Source organism: Rhodamnia argentea, chromosome 5, assembly GCF_020921035.1.
Source record: "Rhodamnia argentea isolate NSW1041297 chromosome 5, ASM2092103v1, whole genome shotgun sequence".
In the NCBI taxonomy this organism is placed as follows: domain Eukaryota; kingdom Viridiplantae; phylum Streptophyta; class Magnoliopsida; order Myrtales; family Myrtaceae; genus Rhodamnia; species Rhodamnia argentea.
The window spans coordinates 19,052,953-19,075,394 of record NC_063154.1 but is presented as its reverse complement, the minus strand read 5'-3'; the positions used below and the strand labels follow the sequence as shown (position 1 = coordinate 19,075,394).

Genomic DNA, 22,442 nt, shown 5'->3' with positions numbered 1-22,442 from the left:
CCTCCGCCTGGGAGATGGCGACCTACGGGGTCCTCTCCGACCCGAGGACGTTCCGGTGGAGGTTGTTCCAGAGTGGTGCCACCCGACTCATCCCGAGATACAGACGGACGTAGAGATATCCGCAGCGGGATCTAGGAACATAACAGAGAGGAGCCCTACCCCAGTAGACGACCGACATGTTGTGGTGATCTCAGATTCGGAGGATGAGGAAGACACCGACGGTGAGACAGAGGAGGAGATTGCAGAGACAGACCCGCATTATATACCGACGACTGCCGAGGACGAGAGTGGCGGGGTTATTGGGAGTTCTTCTACCTAGCTTAGATATTCTAGTTCGCTTTGTTAGATCTTTTGAGGCCCAATGGTTTCCTTTTTGGGGCTAGGTCTCTTGTTCCTACTTTTGTTCTTTAGTGGGTGCTGCATCTGGTCTCGCCGATGTTTATCGCTTGACCGACATTGTATATATATGTGAATATTTGGTTCTACTCTTTTGTCCACTTGTTCTCTAGTCGGGGTTTTAGTTACCTTCTGTCTGTGCATTACATATTTTATCGTATGCCGTAATGTGGTATCCTGGGTTAGTATTTTACGGCTTAGGTGGATGTACGTTCACGGAGGATTACGGGACGTGACACAATTTATTTACTACATAAACGACATGATAATTGCATTAATTCGAGAAATACCCGATATAGCCGGAAGACCCCTATAGAGAGACGAGCGTGCCCTCAATCGGCCATGATTGATCGAATGGATAAATACCCAAATAAGTCGAAAAACCCCTTTAGAAAGACAGTGTGCCCTTGATTGGCAAGTGATTGATTGAATAAATAAATCCTCGGTACAGCCGGAAGACCCCTGTAGATAGACAGGCGTGCCTTTGATCGGCCGTGATTGATCGAAAGGATAAATACCCGAATGAGTCGGAAGACTCCCGTAGAAAGACAGGCGTGCCCTCGATCGACCGTGATTGATTGAATGAATAAATCCCGATTACAACCGAAAGATCCCCGTAGGAAGCCGGGCATGCCCTTGATCGGCCGTGATTGATCGCATAAATAAATATCCGGTAGAGCTGGAAGAGTTTCGTGTGAGGACGGGCAGGCACGAGTGGCCATAAAGATAAGAATATCCTTGAATGCACTGTGCACAAGAAAGTTGACACGTATTCTGTTTGCATTATTGAATTAATTGCATTGAATTGTGTATAGTGGATTATAACGTGAAAGGCACGTGCTAGGCAAGTAAGGTTGCCTATGATTATGTGATAGCATACTTATGCATATATATACTATATTGCATTGCGGGTTCTAAATGAATTCGAGCTGAGTCGACCTCGTAATTGAGGCTTGGGCCTTTAACTTGCTAAGGTTTTATATCTCACCCGTTGTTATTAACCAAATTTCAGGCCCTTGGCTTAGGAGAGTAGTTATGGCTTTGAGAAGGACGTGGATCTCTTTTAGAGTAGATGGGAGTAGAATTAACCCCTAACCAACTTTTGAGGGTTGTAGGAAGTAGACCTAAAGTGGGGCTTATGTGTATAAATGTACTTCTCAAGATTAACGAATAACTATTATTATAATATACTTTTCTTGATGTAAGTTAGTGGGATGTCCTGCTATCTATCCCTATAGTTGTGTTTGTTTAGGGGAGTGAATCACTTCCGTGTGTGTTTAATTAAAACATAAAATTTTAAATGGGTCGATGATGCGTCCCGGGATCTCACAACTTAATGATCGGGAAGGGATGTTAACATGCCCGATGGGTGCAGGGCGTGACATTTTTACCATGGATAGAATGCTAAGTTGCACGTGCGATAGATAATTTGCCTTCATGGAGTACCGGTGACAATTACTTTGAATAGAGATCCCAAGTTCACCGCTACATTTTGGAAAAGTCTTCAAAATGCCATGGAAACGAAGCTGCAATAAAGCACAGGTTATCATATACAGATGGATGGATAATCTACGAGAACGACTCAAACTCTCAAGGATATGTTGCGAGCTTGTATTTTGGATTTCAAGGAAAGTTGGGAGGAACAACTATATCTCGTTGATTTCGCTTATAATAATAGCTATCAATAGAGGATTAAAATAGCACCAATTGAAGCTTTATATGGTAGAGCCCGTAGAACCCCAATATGTTGGGACGAGGTTCGAGAAAGAAGGATTACTGGTTTGGGGGAAAAGTACACTAGAAGTGCCATAACTTTTGTACGGCGTTCACTTGAGTGCCATAACTTTCAAAACGTTTACTTAAGTGCCATAACTTTTAAAAATCGTTCACTTGAGTGCCATGTTGACGTGGCGGCCGGAAAAGCTGACGTGGCGATCGGAAAAGTTACCGTACACGCCGGAAAAGTTATTATAGACGTCGGAAAGATGACGTGGAACGCCGGAAAAGTTCTTGTAGCACTCAAGTGAACGATTTTGCTCCGAGGTAGTACTCAAGTGAACGATTTTTGAAAGTTATGGCATTTAAGTGAACGTTTTGAAAGTTATGGCACTCAAGTGAACGCCGTACACAAGTTATGGCACTTCTAGTGTACTTTTCCCCTGGTTTGGAGTTGCTACAACAATCGATTAAGGCAGTTAAAGTCATCAGAGAAAGGCTTAGGACAGCCCAAAGCTATCAAAAAAGCTATGCGGATAAGCGACGAAGGCCTTTGGAATTCCAAGTTGGTAATCATGTCTTCCTTAAAGTTTCACCTATCCTAGGAAAGTCGTAATTTGAAAAAAAAAAAAAAAAAAGGGAAGTTAAGCCCAAGATATGCCGGACTGTTTGAAATTTTGGAGAGAATTAGAATTTTGGCATATCATCTAGCTTTGTCGCCAAAGCTAGCACAAGTACACGACGTCTTCCACGTGTATAAGCTAATAAAATATGAGCCCGATCCAACCCATGTGCTGAATTATGAAGAAATAGGTATAGACGACGGGTGTCGTACATAGAAAGACCTATGCGAATTGAAGACAGAAAAGACTAAGTGTTGTGGAACAAGACAATCCCTTTGGTTAGGAAGATCTAGCAACATCATGGAATGGAAGGAGCTACTAGGGAAAGTGAAGAAATAATGAGACGACAGAATCCCCATCTTTTTTAGTAGTATGGTTGCTATAAATTTCCGGGACGAAATCTCTTTAAGGGGGGAAGAGTTGTGACATCCTCAAATTCGACCCTATTTAGGATGTAATGAAATGATGATTTCAATCGATGTACTGTTAGTAATTCTCGCTCTAAATTGATCACTCATGAGAGATGAACAGAAAGAGAAAAGCTATTAAGGAATTAAGTAAGCACGATCCGGGAACTCAATCATGGATTGATAATTCAACCGTAAGGATTGACGAAGGACAATTTCGTGCCACTTTAGACCAATCAAGGAACAACCATAGAGTGTTTCGTCAATCGTATACAATCGGATCGCAGGTGATTCCGCTTGACCATTGTATGGATTGCAAACGACCCTAAACCAATTGCTAATGATCATGTACGCCAAAACTAGTGATTGACCTCTCGCAAGTACATGACAACCAATGTCATCCATGGCTTGAGAAGTTTAAACGTGGATTGATATCGAATCAACCACGGGTTGAATACGCGTAACTCCCGAAAGCCTCCCATTAGCTCAAGGAGTGCTAAAGTTACAATCGATCAATTTTGACCACAAATTAGAATCTAGATTTGGGTATCAAACCTTTGAGGATTTCAAGACTAAATTATTAGACGTCGCCTCATTGATCCACCAATTTATCGGTTGCCTCAACCTCTAAAAAAAAAAAAACAAAGGGATTAACGGGCCAAGATTGGGGGCCCACGAGGAAGTGGGTCGGAGGAAGACCCATTAGGCCTCAAGCCCAATGTGGTTCGGCCGGTAAGGCCTAGGACAGGCCCAAGTGGGCTTTTTCAAGCCCAAACTTGATTTATACAAATTTTGGCCCATATACACATATGGTGTTTTATACTATACTTTACGAAATTACTAAAATGCCCTTCTTGCATTTATGATCTTGAGACAAGACACCTAGATGAGTGAAGACTTTGGGGGCAAAGTATTGATGAGGGGATAATATCCCGATCTTAGGCTTGCTCAAGAAGATTGAATGAGATAATATCTCTCATTTGGACCTCTCTCACCCTTTCTCCATTCTCACTCAAACGACACCTTATCTCTCATTTCTCTCTTGACCAGCCACCACCAACACCACCTTGGTCGCTTTTTGTTGCTGCCTTGCCAATCGAACCACTATCGAGCACTACCGCTTGTCGCCGCATGCCACCCGTTCAAGCTTTTTCCATCGCTTATTGGAGGCCTACGGAGCAAACCAACCCTCATTGGTTCTGTTTTGTTGTTGTCCAACCATCCATCATTATTCCGTGTGGTTTCCAAACCAAGCCACATGTAGCCCTCACTTCTTCTGTCACGCTCGTATCTTCGAAGTCGCGGTCGGGTGAGTTTTCTCCATAATTCCTTGATTATTATGTTAAACTTGATTAGGATGAGATTAGATTAGGCTAATTATGCTTAGTGCTAATTAATTAGGAATTAGTTGATAAGTTATCTTGACAAGTGATTAGTGGACCTAATAGGTTATCAAGAATGTGATAAGTTATCGGCAATTTATGCGATAAGCTATCGGAGTTGTTAGTGATAAGTCATCACAATTTGATGACAAGCTATCGAGGATTCGATGATAAGCTATCAAGGATTGAATAATAAGCTATCACTATTTAGGTGATAAGCTATCTTTAATCGATGATAAGCTATCGCTATTTAAGCGATAAGCTATCAGATTATTTGATAATTAATATTTTCCTATTCAATCAATCAATTTTTGAAAGTTAAATATTAATATTTCATTAATATTTTTGTGTAGCTTTTAATATTAAATTGTGATTGTTTATGCTTGAATTGTGATGTCAATGTTGGGAATAGCCATATAAATTGGTTTGCATAACTAAATAAATTGAAGGGTTATTTTCAAGAAAAGAGTTGTGGACATATAAATAGTAAACCCTGAAGTATCGAGTTTATATATCAAATTTTATGGGTTAAATAGGGCAAGGATGTTTGAGTAGGGTAGCATACAAAGTTTGATGATTTAATTATGTGAATGTGGTCACGTGGGATTTATTTACTGCATTTTTACCATGAGAGTTGCATTAATTCGAGAAATACCTGGATAAGTCGGAAGACCCCCATATGAGGACGGACATGCCCTCAATCGGCCATAATTAATTGAATGGATAAATACCCGAATAAGTCGGAAGACTCCCGTATGAGGGCGAGCATACCCTCGATCGGCCGTAATTGATTGAATGGATAAATATCCGGATAAGTCGGAAGAATCCCGTATGAGGACGGGTGTGCCCTCGGTCGGTTGTCGGCCATAATTGATTGAATGAATGAATAAATGGCCGGTAAGCGGGAAGACCTCATGTAAGGATGGGCGTACTCGAGTGACCGTAATAATTAGAACGCGCTTGAGTGCACTGTACATGAGAAGGTTGACAGGTTTTTTAATTATGTTATTTATTTATTGCATTAATTGTACAAAATGGTTTGTAACGTGCAAGACTCGTGCCAAGGTAAAGTAAGGTCGCTTATGATTGTGTGTTGGCATACTCATGTATATTGCGCTGCATTACAAGTTCTAGATGCATCTGAGCTGAGTTGACCTCCTAATCGAGGCTTAGATCGTTAACTTGCTGAATTTTATCTCATTGTTGTTGTTTAAATATTTTTCAGACCCCCGAGTACGAATCGACCACCTTTGCTTACGCATTTTAGTGTACCCATGGACATGGGTACAATAGTGGTGGAATATCCGGTGGGATCGAATAGGTGGTATCAGAAGCATTTGACAACCTGCCGGGTGGATGAAGGGGTTGGGATGTAGCAACCGCATGAGTTTTTAGCTTGGTTCATTAGGAAAGGGGATGACCGGTATGGTCCGATTAGAGGTTTCGACGGACCTTCTGCTGGTGGCACTAGAGTTGAGGTTTACGACCCTATGGATCTCGACCCTCCGAACAGAGCTATTTGCAATCCGGAGACCGATCCGAATAGCATGGTGTCCGATGCAGATGAAGAGGAGTCCGACTCAGAGCCTCTCGTAGGTTATGGTTAGCCGTGGTGATAGGCACTGTATACTTATCTTTTGGGGTTGCCCTTTTATAGTGGAGTTAGATTAACCCAACCACCCCACCCCTTTTTATATGTGTGATCCGCTAGGGAGCGGCATTGTGATAGGCTTGTATATTATAATCCTCCTAGGATTAACGGTAAATAAATAACATGAACTTTTGCTCTTTGTTGATTGTTGGTTTCCTTCTAACTGTCCCTATAGTTATGGTTGTCTGGAGAAGTTTAACGTTTTCGCATGCACTTAATTGAAAGACAAAAATAAATGGATCGATGACATATTATGGGTCATTACAACTTAACGACCGAGAAGGGATGTTGGCGTACCCGATGGGTGCGGGGCGTGATAAGTGACTTCAAACAAAAATTGACCAGAAATACCTCATTGAAATTTTGCATAAATGTTTGAATTAAATTGTGACATTGTGTATTCCAACTCACTTTTGAAGCTTTGAATGAATGAAATGTCTTATTGATGTATTTCAGTTAAATCTTGTTCAGAATTGATCCCTCTTGGGAAGACTAACCAAATGGGAATGGTTAACTAGGAAAATCAAGTACGTGGACCTAAGAACTTGAACCCGAATTGACTCTTTGGCCATAAGAATTTAACAAGGGAATATTTTGAACCATTATAGGCTGATCCTAGAACGATGAAAAAATGATTTGAGTGATACCCTATGCCTGGATCACGGGTGATTCCTTTTGACCTTGTACGGGTTCCGAACGTCCCTAAATCATTTTCTAACGATCGTGTCCATCGGGACTAGTGATTGACCCTCGCAATTACATGACAACCAAAGTCGCCATGGTTCAAGTAATTTTTAAACGTGATATTAATCACGAGTCAATACGCGTAACTCCTAAAAGTCGCTCGTTAGTTTGAGATACGCTGAAATTTCAATTAATCGAGATCGATTATGAATCGGACCTCGAAATTAGACGTCGGACCTTCAAGGATTCCAATAATTATATTTAGGACATTGCCTCATCCAGAGTCCGGTTACTTCGCGGTTCACCTCAAATTGTCAGAAAAGCGAAATTTAGACTGGAAACGGGAAAAGACCCATTTACCCTTGGAAAATACCCATCAAGCTATTTCGATCAAAGGGCATTTCGGTCTTTTCCTCCTCATGGCCGAAATTTTGACTAGTCAACTTGGGTAGGAAATTACCAAAACGTCCTTCTTGGATTTTAAGAGCAAAATTGAAGTAAATTATTGGTGGACCCCACAAGACTCTCTCTCTTCCTTTTCAAGACCAATTAATCAACCCAAAATATCTACCTAAAACTATCCTAACCTATTATCTTTATTACCTTCATCTTCATCTTCATAATTGCATCAAGTTTCTCTCACGACACTTTCTCTCTACCTTGGCCGAACACCCTCACCACCGCCACCACCACCACCGAAACCTCACCGAACCACCACCGGTCAAGCTTTGAACCACCGAAGCTCGGCCGCCACCGTGAGCCACCCGGAGCCGCCAAATTGCCGTGGATCAACGCCGCTTGAGAGGGACCACCAGTGCCGCCGCTTGAACCGGGAATTTAACAAATTTTCAACTGTAGAATTTGCTAGATTTTTTAGGTAAGCTAGTTTCTAAACCTTGATTAGGTTGTTAGGATGCTAAAGGATGTAGATTTGAGAAGGATTGGATAAAAATTTGTTGGTTTTGTTCTTGGAGTTGTCTTGGACGAATATTGAAGAGAGAGAAATCATGTGGCCTTGATGTGATGAGTTTTTCATGATTGAGATTGTGCGGCTAGGATTAATTGTTGCTTTATGATACTTTAATCGTGTGGCCTAGATTGGATCTTTCTTTATAAAGGTTGATCATGTGTTCAGATTAAATGTTACTTTATGATGATGAGATCATGTGGTCTCGATTGATTGTTACGTTAGCATAATTAGATCGTGTGGTACCGATTAATCCCTGCTTTATTACGATTTAATCATGTGGTACATATTAATTGTTGCATTAGTATAAATTAATTTCGTGGTTCCGATTGGCCGATAGCTTTAATTGTCGCGACCCTCTCCGTCCGGCGAAAAGGTTAACGAGCCGATCCTTCTCTTTTATAACCCCGGGTTGTCGGCGGGGTAATCTTTTAGGATCGCGGGTCTCTCCCAAGACCCATTACTCGAATCGCGATGTCGGGTAAAAATTATCAAATATCGAAATCGACCTTAGTGTGGTCATGTGGCATGTGCAATGTGTACATGCAATTTGGAGTCGCCACCGATCGATTTATTGGAAGGTACGATCGGAAAACCTTACCGAGCGGTCGGGAGAAACCGTTCGGTTCTGCGAAAACCAGAGATTTTGGGTCCGGGGACTTGGTTACGCCAAGGTTCATATTGACGCCCTTTCGGTTATCGATGTTGAGTGATTTTCTAACCTACGAGTTCATGCGGTTGGACTTTCGGGTGAGGTAGGTTCTAACAATTCTAAGTATTCATGCAGATAGGGATTTTCTATCCTAATAGTCACAATCAGAAAATTTAATGCGCAATCAAAATCAACACGAGCAATCAAATCAATCAAGGTTTGACGTGTCTAAAATGGCCCTATCGGCCCACACAAAAATCAAATTCGGGTTTCGGGGTGATTTGGTGAAAATTTGGGGGGAAAGGCCCGGAAGGGTAGAATGGTCATTTTTTGGGGTTCGGGACCCGAAAATCACAAAATCGGGGTCGGGCCAGTTGAATGTGGCCATTTCCCATTTTTTGTGATTTTCTTGAATTTTTTCTAATTTTTTCTAATTTTTTGAATTTTTTATTTATTTTCTAAAACATGTGAATTTTTCGGATCGATACAGATCGACCCTCGAAGTCTCGAAAATTCTCGATCCAGACTTTATGAGTCCCGAATCGATCTAGAAATTTTTAAAATTTTTTTTGTGAAAATCCGGGAATTTTATGAATTTTCTAAGTATTTTTACAATTTTTTGGATTTTTGGAAATTTCTTTTTTGATTTTTTTTTATTTTTTTTATTAATAAACCGGACCGGGTCAAACCGGTCAACGACCGGTCAACCCGGTCCGACCGCCTCGGACTCGCCCGACCGCTAAAACGGGGCCGTATCTATTTTTCTATATCTTTTTTTATTTTCTAAACTAATTTCTAATATTCAAACATATATAATATGAAACGGACGACCGGGATCAACCGTGGAATCGATCTCGGCCGTCGGCCTTCGCCTAAGCAAAACGACGACGTTGCGGTCTATCTACTCAAAACGACGCCGTGTTCATTGATCGAATGGACGGTCACGATCCGTTCTGCATCAAATCTCAACCGTTGGTCAACTTATGATCAAAACGACGCCACATTGTCGAACAAATAAACGGCCACGATCCGCTCTCAAATCTAATCTAGGCCGTCCACTTACTTGACCATAAAACGACGCAAGATTACTTAGAGGTATCAATGGTCTCGATTAAATCCCGAGGTTCGATCCAAGCCGTTTACTCGCCCACGACAAAACGACGCCGCACGAGTTAACGCTTTGAACGGCTACGATTAATTCTAGACTTGATATCAACCGTTCACTCCACCTAATGTCAAAACGACGTCGCCTAGACACGAGCTAAACGGCACCGTTTTACATTTTCTGTATTATTAACTAATAAGCAAAAATTCTAAAAAATACAAAAAAAGGATCCGACAAACGAGAATTAAATCCACCGATTTACCTCAACCGTCGAATCAGATCTGAGTCGGCTCGTGCGCGCCAACGGCCGAGCTGACTCAGATCCGAGCTGGACCTATGAAATAACGCCACCTCAGCTCGTTTGACTTGTTTGACTCGCCACGTCATCGTCCGCAACCTCTCGCCGGCGAGACAACGGACGGCCGAGAACGTTCTCGCGAGATCCAACGGCTAGATCTCGCCGGATCAACGCGAAAATACCGCCGATCAACTCCTCTCACCCCTCGGATCAACATAGTTGAAAATCAGACAATTCTATCCACGAAATCACAACTAATCAAACACGCACAGCCTCGTGATTGCAGAGTTCAATCACAAGGCACAGAGCACAATAATTCAATTCTACCACGGAGAAGCTAGAAGAGGAGGTAAGGGAACTTACCTCGAGCTCGAATCGAGCTCGCGAGGGCTAGAAAGGTCCGGCCGGTGTTCGGCCGCACCGAGTTGTAATGGAGGTTCGACTCGGGCGAATCAAGCAAAATCGATGCACAAAAAGGATGCGATCATGGTCGGTGAAGCTCAAGGGTGAAAACGCACACAATAATTTCATCAATCATGTTCAGAACGGGGAGATGCCATGATCGTGCAGCAGAGAAATCGAGAGCTCACCTTGTCTTTTTTGAATGTCACAGGTCAATCGGAATGGTGCGATAGCTTCCCGGTGGCTCGAGCTAGCTTCCGGCAGTGATCTCCGGGTTCGATTTGGTGTGGATCGGCCGGGCGAACGTCGCGCGATTCGAACTCCGGCGAGCTACGCTAAAGCTCGCAAAAACCTCTCTCACCTCTCGCTCTCTCTTTCTCTCTCTATTCTGGCGTGCGTGTGAACAAATGAGCCCCCCTTTGTTCGCGAATCTTCCTTGCTATTTATACTCGATTTTCAAAATTTGGCGCGTCGGGTGTGAGTTGGCCGAGCTACCTCCACGTGCGCCCACGTGATTTCGGGCTCGCCGGACGGTGACGGAATCACTAGGATTCCGTCCAAGTCCATTAGACGTCCGTTGAGTCCAAGCGAGTGTCAATTGCACGCGTCTTTGCCAAGTTTGACTTTTATGTGCAGCCGTGACTTTGACCGGCGATTGCGACCGTCTCCGGCGAGCATTGGCCTCGCCGCCGGTGAGGATTGACGCTCCTCAACCCGTAGAATAAAAGCCCTCAACCGATTAGTTCAATTAAGTTCGAATTGAGCCTCAATTTGTCCATTGAAACTCGGCCTTCAAATCTGCCATTCGCGCGAGTTCTGTGAAGAAGATGATGAACTGTTGTGGACCGGTTCGACCGGTCCGACCGGCGGTCAGACCGGTCTGAACCGGTTTAGATAGTGAAATTCATGCAATTTTCAAAATTAAACAAAATTGGTTGGGAATTTTTGCAATTAAACCTCAAAATTGTACTTAAGAGCCTGGATTCTATATAAAAATGTGATTTTGCCCAAAAATTCTTATCAATTTCAACAAAAGCCCCAAATTTTTCAAAATTGCCAATTTGGGGAAAACTTCAATTGAGTATCAATTTGGCCAAATTGGACTATGAGACCTGTTCCAATAGATTTTAAATGCATGAAAACATAGAGGGACAGTCCAATTTTATCATGATAGTCCCTCAATTAAAAGTAATTTCAAAAATTGGCAAATTGAGGGACTAAATTGCAAAGAATTTTGGGGATTTTGCTAAATTCATGCAATTGGCGCAATTGAGGGTGTAATTGATCAAATTGAAGTTCAAAGGGACTACAATTGAATGTCTAGACCTAAAATGTGCAAAAAGTGCAAATAAAAAGACTCAATTGGTATTTTTTATGCAAATTCAACTCTAGGTGTTGTGAAGGCACACCTAAAATTGAACTCAATTTTCAATTTTTCTTGAGGTCAACATGAAAAGGGGATTAAATGAAAAATATAGGACATTTTTGTGTATTTTTGTGACCTCGAAAAGTATTTTTTATGAATTTTCAAGTATTTTCATATTTTTCGAAAATATTAAAAATGTGTAAAATATGAAAAATTATTTTTTGTTCCAAATTGGTTCCCTAGGCTTGGCCAAGGCTTCCAATGTTGATTTTTTAATTTTTTTGATTTTTTGTGAATTTTTAGTGAATTTTGGAAAATAATACAAAAGGGAAATTGATCAAAAATCAGGTGTCAACATTAATGTGATTTAATCGGGTGGTCCCAATTAATTATTTATTCAACGTGAGTGAATCGCGTGGTGCCGATTGAATATTTTTTCAGTATAATTAAATTGGGTGGCCTTGATTGAGTGATTGGGATAATTAGAAAGATCGGGTGGTCTCGATTGAGCAATTGGGAAGTATACTGAGATCGTGTGGTTCCGATCTGCTATTCAGGAAATTTAGTAGAATCATATGGTCTAGATTGGTTGCTCGGGTTGTTTTATGTGATCATGTGGCACCGATGGGTTGTTCAAGTGATTATTTTTTGTATATGGACTTTATGATGAAAAATGGAGCGTGAGTGTGAAAGTTTTACCCCGAACGTTATTATGCGGGGTTTGTGTTTATAAGACCATATTTTACCCCGAAGCGTTATTACACGGAGTTTTATCTTCATCCCGAGACATTAAACGTGAGATGCTAGCCTCGAGGCGTTATTACGGGGTCCGGACTATAAAATGGCCTAAGGCGTTATTACGCGGGTCTGTCCATATATATTGTAGCATGATGCATTAAACGGGGGCTTTTAAGTAACGTGGCCTTATTAAAGGCATAATAAGTTAGAAGAAAGAATTATGTCTATTTCTTGAATTATTTTGTGTTTTTTATTGGCTGAGTGAGAATTTGTTGAGAATCGCTCACCTAGGATGGGTCCGGAGGCACTATCACCCTAGTTTAGGATTATGGGCTTTCTTACTAAGATTTATTCTCACGTCCTCGTGGGTTACCCTTTTTCAGACCCTTCACTTCGACAATGAATGAGCCACTACAGAGATTTGGGATTCCTCGGGACATGGATACTGTAATTACGGAGTATCCCGTGGGGGAAGACAAAGTGTATTATAGGCATACCACGAATATCCGGTTAGATGTATGAGAGAATTTTTGAACGCGCCATACATACCTGGCATGGACATACAGACATGAGGATATGCTGGTAAGACTATTGAAGGATTCGACATTTCCTATGATGGAGTTGGGGAATAGGATCCCACTCAGGCTGCCCCTCCCGATAGCATGGTGACAAGCCCCAATACGAGCCATGAAGACTTGAAGTTAGAATCGAGGATTTTGGAGCCCGAGGAGGACATAGAGGTAGTGGAGCCATCCGATGTGGAGACGCCATCGGTGACCGACGATGAGGAAGCTTTAGGGACGTCGTCCAAGGATAGTGAAGATGGGGCTTAGGTTAGTCGCCCTTTTGACTTTTGAGGGTACCTATCTAGAGGAGGAGTTAGGCTTCGACCACTAGATCCTTTTTATTGTATGTGGTCATAAGCTTGTATAGTGGCCTCTGAAGCTTTGGGTTTGACTTTGTAATAGATATGTGAATATGTATATAAGTTTTGTTTTACCGTCCCAAGTTATCGTGTTGTTATTTATTTTGCATGGAGTTTGGTTTTTGCTTCTGTGTGTGCCTATCATTCATGTTTAGTTCAAATTTCGTTGGCCATTGGATCCTGGAGAACCGTACATAAGCGTGGCCAGAAGGGATGTTGTCGTGCTCGTAGGGTTTGAGATGTGACATCAAATGGAGATATCCATTGAACCCTCGAGACTTTTTCGTAGACCTAGCTAATTAATTGCAACCCTCTTATCCCGTTGACTACCCCAAATGACTTTTTCTCTTATATAAGTTACTACGCAATACTTTGGTCCTCCTTTTGATTTGCCTCCTTGGCCTTGACGTTCAGTTATTCAGCAATATAACCACACAATAAAATTCTTTCACTTAAAGCCTTCAGGCTTATCTCGTTAATGTTCCACAAACGCATGTGCCACAATTCATACTTTCAAACATATGCATCCGACGTCCCCGATGTGAAATCAGTCACTATCTCACCTTGAAGCTCATACATGCCATTATGCTTGACTCCTTACACTATCACTAAAGCACCTTGAATAATTTTCAAAACATTATGCTCTGAAGAATACTGACACCTAGCTAAATCTAGAGCACTTAAGAAAATTAGATTTTTCTTCAACTCTAGAATATATCTAACTCCATTTAATGTCCTTAAAATACCATCTTGAATTCTGATTTTAACTTTGCCAACACCTACAACATCGTATTCAACATTGTTCCCAACTACACTTACTACTATTCATGCACTGATAAGTAGTAAACCAATTCTTGTTTGGTGTAGCATTAAAGGAACAATCGGAATTCATAACCCATCCGCCAAACGGTGAATCCTTAGTGACCGACAAGACAAAATCAGCATTATATGAATTAATGTCAACTATAGCTACAACGTCATTAGTAGACTCAACTTTAATTCCCTTACCCTTCTCATTATTCGGCTTAAGACAATTCCTTCTAAGATGCCCCCTCTTGCCATAGTTTGAAAAATAGTACCACTAGTCTTAGACCGACTATGTCTGTTCATGTTTATATTAGTTAGGCTAATACCAGCAATAGTTCTTCCTCTATTTTCACCTACTAAATCAATAGATACAGATTCGCCAGATTCTCTTCTACATATGTCCTCACTCAGAATTAAATTTTGGATCCCATTAAATGTCAAACTTGTTAACCCGGAGGAATTACTAACAATAATAGCAATAGTATTCCAACTATCAAGCAATGATAATAATATAATCAAAGCACATATCTCATCTTCGTTATTAATTTCAACTGAACTCAATTGACTAATGATCACATAGAATTCATTGATATGATTAGCAACCGATGCACATTCGCTCATCTTCAAATAAAACAGATGCCGCATCAAATAGACCTTGTTGATAGCAGAGGGCTTCTTGTACATATCTTACAAGGCTTTCATCAAACTCGCAGTGGTCTTCTCTTTCATGATATTAAATGCGACATTACAAGCTAACGTCTGTTGAAAAACACCCATTGCTCGTGCATGTAACAAATTGTCAATTAGTTGCTTCATCATTTTTGGATTCTCCTCAAATAAGGCTAAGTGAGGTTTCATTTGAAATAGATAACCCTCAATTTGCATCTTCCAAAAACTAAAATCCTTCCCATCAAATATGTCATTTTTCACTTTACATTCTTTTGTTGCAATCGATTCGCTTTAAGTCAAGTAAAGAATAGGTTTGATACCAATTGTTGTGAGGACGCAAGCGATCAAACAACAAAAATAAACGGAATAAGTAAATAAAGTGGATACCAAATTTACGTAGTTCGGTCATATGGGCCTACGTTCACGAGGAGAGCAAGAACATGATCAAGCGATACAATGGATATTACAACTACACTTGAGTCACTCAAACAATCCTAGTGCTTCATAGTCCCAATTACATCCAATAACTCACAAGTGAAATACACATCCAATAACTCAAGTGAAATACACAAATCTTACTCACAAGGTTTAATTGGCTTCAAATACTAGAGATGTAATTCACTAGTAGAAGCTTCACTTTGATACACTTTATAGAGAAGATCTGCTTTAAATTTATGGGCAAGGGTTGGATCCAAAATACGAAACCTTCTCCAATTAGGATTAGAAAAATATCAGACCGATTCCACTAAGGATAGATTTACGCAATATTCAAAACAAATCTTATCCAATGCAAAATTCAAGTTTGGTCAACCCACTTCCATATTAGAATTTCTTTGATTTTCTTGATCAACTCTAAAAGCCAAAAGAATATCGTATGCTCCTTTCTCTTATCTTTAATTTCGCAATCAAGATATATTTATTTTTGAAATTCAAATTTCGCTTCGGGCTCAAACTCAAGATGTATTTTTAACAAATTCAATCAATCTACTAGCAAGTACTCATCACGCAAATTTCACGACTTGGCACGTAAAAATGCAAAAACCCACTTTCATTAGTTCAATCATTTGAACAGTGTATTATTTGTCTCGCCGGCTTATGATCTTGACAAGGACACAAGTTGTATGACTAGCAAAGCTTATGATACTACAAAGTTTGGCATGGAGTTTGATCTAGGGAGAAAATCAAGTGATACATTAGTCAACAATCATCCCCAAATTATCACTGCACAAAGTATTTTTTTAAGGATAACAGAGACAAATAGCCCCCGAACTTTGACTCATTGTCCAATTGGTCCGTGAACTTTAAATTTATTCAATGTGGTCTTTGAACTTTAGTTCAATGTGTTATGCAGTCCTTGGATTTTTAATTTGCTCAATGTAGTCCGTAGACTTTTGCTACATGTTCAATTTAGTCCCCTAAATTGTATGAAAGTGTTTAATGTTGTCCCTAAACTTAAATTAATAGAAGGACAACATTGAGTATTATTATACAGCTCGGGGACTAAATTGAACATGTACCAAAAGTTCATGAATCACTTTAAAATAATTAAAAGTTCAGAAATCACATTGTACATTAGATCAAAGTTCAAAAATTATATTAAATAAATTTAAAGTTTAGGGATTACGCTGCATATTAAACCAAAATCAAGAATCATTTGTGTCGTCACCTCTTCTTTTAAAAAGATTACCCCATGTGATTATTCGCATGTCGCAATAGACTTTTCCCCGACATGAGCTTCAGACCGTTTCCACTTGATATTTTTCTTTTTCACCTCCGTCATGTGAAATTTGTGTCTGATTATTTCCTATCTGAAATTATTTTACTTGACATGAGCTTCAGACCGTTTCCACCGGCACCTAACATCAACGACATGTCAACTATGTTCCAAATTCGACAAAAAAAAAAAAAAAACTATGTTCCTAATTTCTACAAAGATAGTTTTTTGTCGGGCATGTTTAAACAAATATGACTTACGACATCTTCAAACATGTGAAACTTGCCACTAATTTGAATTGCAAAAAAATGGGATAGCAAGAAAGGAAAGGAAGTCCAACAAAAGACATAATAAAGGAGAAGGAATGCCAAAGCTAGGCAACAACTCAATAATCTCCGTATCAATTCATAACCGAAAGTCAACTATAGAAATCGGTAAAGCTGGTTTCCTAATCGGATACAATTGAGAACAAAAAATTATCAACTAAAATCTTAATGAGATAATAACAAATCCAAGAAAAAATAAAATTAATCAATAGTGTAACCTCCGTGTAGTCTTAGGATCCGTTTGTTTTGGGGAAGATAGAGTGATTTAGAAAGCATTTTCCAAAAAATAATCCCTTATATCTCTTACAAAAATGAATGAAGGACAAACATTTTTATCGTCTACGCAAATGTTTAAAATCAATTTTTTGTTGGTAATGATATTTTGCTTTCATTAACTAATTATTTCAATCAATTCATACCATCATTATCGGGAAAATATTTTCCAAATCACTCATTTCCTGCAAAACAATAGTCTTAATCATTATTAGTTCTTCAGCATTATCCCCTACCGAAAGGAACTCGACTCGGGCGAATTGCATGGGCACCCTTTCCAGTGAGTCACAACAAGGTTGATTTACACACGAGGAATAACGTGGATGCCCCTTCCAAAGAGTCAAGTAATGTAGCTGCATTGCACATGGATTTAAAATTTAGGTAGCTCTGGAAGCGAACTTCTCTTGATTGAATCTCCTAAAGGGAAACCTCTAAATACAAAATCCTTCGGTAGGCAAATCTCCTAAAGGGGCATCACCCACATTGTATTAGTGACTAAGTTCGCACGATGTCTAATTCCTAATGGGTCGGACAAAAACTTGTTTATCTCTTCAGATGTATGACCGGCTCTCGTGCTCGATAATTGTAATCTATCAACAAAACTAAAGATTTAGTGGAGGAAGGCGACTAATTCCTAATGGGGACTGATTCCGCCAAGAACTCGTTAGAACTACATATAGCATAACCGAATAGATCTGAAAAGTGATTAATCTTAACAGGGATGACATGTATGGCTTTCTAATCTTATGTGCAATCGCCGGTGGAAAAGTCCTATGTAAAAGGCTGAACGAGAGAGTATAATTGGCAAAAATTTGGAGAAGCAATTCAATTTTTGTTTTTTTCTGCCTTTCTCTTTCGGATTGATGGAGGGCTCATTTTTCTGTGTGTCTAGCAAGGCCCTCCTCTTACTCTCTCTCCATGTCCTCATGATCCGCTTCATGCACGATGGTTATACTTATGGAGCAAAAGGGAAGATTGCAAGCTACACTGTGTCGCTTAGCTCTCTCTTGCCTTCTCCTTCTTGCTCACCTTCCACCGCCAAAGGTCTCTCTCTCTCTCTCTCTCTCTCAAAATCCAGGGATTTACTTCAATCTATATCTCTATGTGGGTTCATCGTAGTCTTTGTTACTGTTGACTATGTCTTAATTTCTTTATGAGCTTGGGCCAACGTTACTACTCTTTTTCGCAAGTTTTTTAGATTAAGAAGCAAAGACAGAAAGAGTCTTTAGTTTTTTAGCAACCCTTTGTAATCCTTCTCCTTCTTGCTCACCTTCAAGTACCAAAGGTGGGTCTCTCTCTCCCCGCTTGGTCATTGGAAGTCATGCCTTGCACCCGTGAGTTGCCATGGATTCCTTCTCTTTTTCACACGAGATACTTTTGTTTGGGTCCGATCCAACTTGGCCAAGTTGGCTTCGCTTTAAACTATTAATGAGGGAAATTAAGAGGTGAGAGGGTGATTAGAAGAAGACATATGGTAGGTGATCCGTCTCTTTTGCATTTGCTCGCTCCAAATAGTTCAAATTGCATTTCATTGAGAGGACTTGGTCATACAATGATGGTGGTCATAATTCTAATTGAATAATGTTGATAGAAAATGACAAAATAATTAAAAGAAATGAAAGGAGAAAGTGGGAATACATGTTTAAGAGGTTGACCAAACCAAAGCGAAGTCTTTGTTGAATGGAAAATGGAAGATTCTATTTGTTTTTTTTTTTTTACTAGTGGAATACCAACTAATATTTCACCTAATCTCTTACTCTCATATGAAATGCTTTTAGGCGGCAACCGTAAGTCAACCTTGGAGGTAATTCACAATCATGGCCCATGCTCTCGGCTTGTTCAAGGCCCCCGTCCTCTAAATCACACCAAAATCCTGCTCCAAGATGAATCAAGGGTCGGGTGAATTCAGTCCCAATCTTCCAACAGCAGCCACATCCTAAAAGCTTCGGCGGCAGCCCGTCTTCTAGCGAAGTCCGGCATCACCGTCGGCACTGGCAACTACTTAGTGACGATTGGACTCGGCACACCAAGAAAGGACCTCACTCTCATTTTCGACACCGGCAGTCCTCTCACGTAGACCCGGTGCAAGCCGTGTGTGGGATCTTGCTACACTCGGGCTGACCCGATCTTTAACCCGTCGCACTCGTCATCCTATGCTAATATCTTGTGCACCTCGCCATCATGCTCTCGGCTTGGCTCGATCGGTAAAAATCAACCACATTTGAGATGCTTAAAAATATATGATGTCTTATTAGAATGTTCTTCAAACATTGATGAGGAATCTCCAATTCTAAAAATTGAAAACTAGCACAAGATTGACTAGAACTAATCAAAGCAGTGTGTTGTGCTCTTCGATCTCTAGGTAGTTCGCGATGTAGCGGGTCGACATGTCTATATTCAATCCACTATGGCGACAATTCGTCTTCGGTTGGCTTCTTTGCAACCGAGAAGTTGACAATATCGCCGAAGGAGGTGATTGACAATTTCGAATTCGGCTGCGGTGAGAACAACCAAGGCCTCTTCGCCAGAGCCGCAGGGTTGATCGGACTGTCGGACGATAATATCTCCATTGTGGAACAAACCGCGGACAAATATGGCAAGTATTTCTCCTACTGCTTGCCCTCTTCCACTAACTCCACGGGATACTTGACTTTCGGCAAGGAGGGTGGAGCGCCGAGCTTAGTTAGCTTCACACCATTATCGACGGTCCAACAAAGCTCGCAATTCTATGGAATAAGTATAGTAGGAATCAGTTTAGAAGGGAATCCTCTATCCATACCATCTATGGTTTTTTCAAATGGAGGTGCCATCATCGACTCGGGAACTGTCATTACCGATTGCCTCCGACAGCTTATAGAGCCTTGGGAACCGCATTCAAGAAAGCGATGGCGAATTATTCGAGGGCGCCGGCGGTTTCCCTTTTCGATACTTGCTATGACTTCAGCAAAGAGAGCACGGTCGCGGTCCCATCGATGACATTCTCTTTCGCCGAGGGAGTCGACCTCGATTTGGACCCTAGTGGGATATTTTACGCCGTGAAGGCCTCGCAAGTTTGCCTAGCGTTTGCAGCGAATGGCGCCGATAGTGATCCGGTCATTTATGGTAATGCGCAGCAGAAAACGTTTGAAGTTGTGTACGATGTTGCTGGAGGAAAGCTAGGTTTTAGTTCGAATAGCTGTTCTCGAGATGCATAGGTTAAAAATTAAAGTTGTTTATAAGATACGCTTGATGACAATTAGGAGAATCGTGTATTTAATATGCCATCATCAAATAAAGTTGGCCAATCTTGATCAAATGTTATGAATCTTAACTATTACAAATCAAGGATATCACTAATATATAAATTAACTAAACATAAACGTTGGAGATATCCATATTTCTAAGAATTTCTGCTAATCAAAGACGGAGGAAAATATAACCAACTAAGAAAAGATTACGAGCCTCTAAAATCAGAGAGTCATAAAATGACCAAAATGTCCCTACTTCCTCGTGGAATTTACCACAAAAATACAAAGACTCGAACCCAAACCTATACTGCATCCTAAAATGGTCTCCGTCCCCATAGTGTGTTGCTTGCCCACCGTCGCTCGTGGCCTGTGAATCGTCAATGTTGGATTGTAATTAGAGGGTCTCACGGTGGTGGCAACTTTAACAATTACCTTGAAACGACGATAAGCCACACAAAAAATGTTGGCAAAACGGTCAAATTCATATTAGTAATATCGAATTATAGTTAGTAATGAACACGTCACGAAAAAAATACAAATAAAATTTGGTAAGTGACTAAAATTAGTTGATAATTAAATGAGAGGAATGTTGGTAAATCAATCAAATTGTGGTTTGTAACTCGAGTACAAAGTAGTAACTTCAATACAATTGATAAACCTAACCATCTGAATTGATTCGTTCTCAATAGCCATAAGATGATCATCATAATAGATATTGACAAATTGTTTTACAAAAGGGTTAATACCATGAAAAATTCCAAACCGGTACACCCGTAACAAATTTACCCCAAACTATTTTTTTAACTAAGAAAAACCTCAAACTTGTACACCTGTGATAAATTTATCCTAAACTGTTTTTTTTTACCACAAAAAATCCTAAATTGGCACATCCGGGATAAATTTACCATAAATTAAACTTTTTGACCACGAAAAACTCCAAATTGATACACCCGTGACAAAGTTACCCTCTGTTAAATTGGATTAATAACACGAAAAATCTAAAATTTATACACTTGTGACAAAGGTTAAAACCCAAAAATGGTACACCCACGAACCACTATTTGCCATCCAATTCAGTAATTTGAAGCTTAAATTTAAGGAAAACTAACAACGGCTAAAATTGTCATATGTGTGCCGGTTTGGGGTAAATTTGTTACAAGTATACCAGTTTAGGTTTTTTATGATCAAAATAATAGTTTGGGGGAAATTTCTCATAAATGTATTAGTTTGAGACTTTTCGTGGTATTAACCCTTTAGAAAAATAGTTAATAGTATCATAAATATTATATATTGGTACTATTTAAAACCAAACATCATAAAATAAAATAAAATTGGTAACTGACTAGAGATAGTTGATAACAATGTTGACGAATGTTAGTAAGCTAGTCAGATTAAGTTGATAATTTCATATAAAACTTACTAATCAGAAAATGGTCCGATAGTATATTATTTGATAGTTGCTAATGTTTGAAGTGTAAATAAATGTTGGCACAATTTAAAACCAAACAACTAACAATTTAATACGGTACTAAAACGATTTGGGATCATAAAATGACAAATGTTGGGAAATAAATCAAACTAATGTGGGTTTGTAATATCCGAATTATAAATAACAATGGGTTTCCTTTTCAAAATGAAGAAAGATAAAAAAAAATTGGTAACTAGCTAAATCTAGTTAGTGATTTAATGTGAGATATGTTGATAAATCAACCAAATTACGGTTGACAGTTTCGAATAACATTTAGTAACTTCAACGTATCCGAAAGATACAAAAATAAATATCAACAGACTATTTAGATATTTGGTATTAGTAAAAGTATAAATAAATGTCGGTACTTTTCAAAACCAATCAATATAAAAGAAATGTGGTTAGTGACGAAAATCAATCGATAACTTAATATGAGAAAAGTTGGTAATTCAGTCGAATTAACAAATACATTGGTAAGCCACAAAACAAATTCCACTTGATCATTAAAGTAGTTATTTATGTTGTAAAAGTAAACAGTGATCTTTGGAATCAACTCGGAAATACAAAGTGAACTTGAAAATATAATATAAGAGAAGAAGGTAAGAGAGAAGCGGAAGCAAATGTTAACTCACTTTTCATCGCCTCA

General features: G+C 39.7%; 1 pseudogene; it reads left to right on the top strand.

Moving 5' to 3' along the window:
• The first annotated feature begins 17,964 nt into the window (after positions 1-17,964).
• On the top strand, positions 17,965-20,295 carry LOC125315235 (annotated as a pseudogene).
• The last annotated feature ends 2,147 nt before the right edge of the window (positions 20,296-22,442 follow it).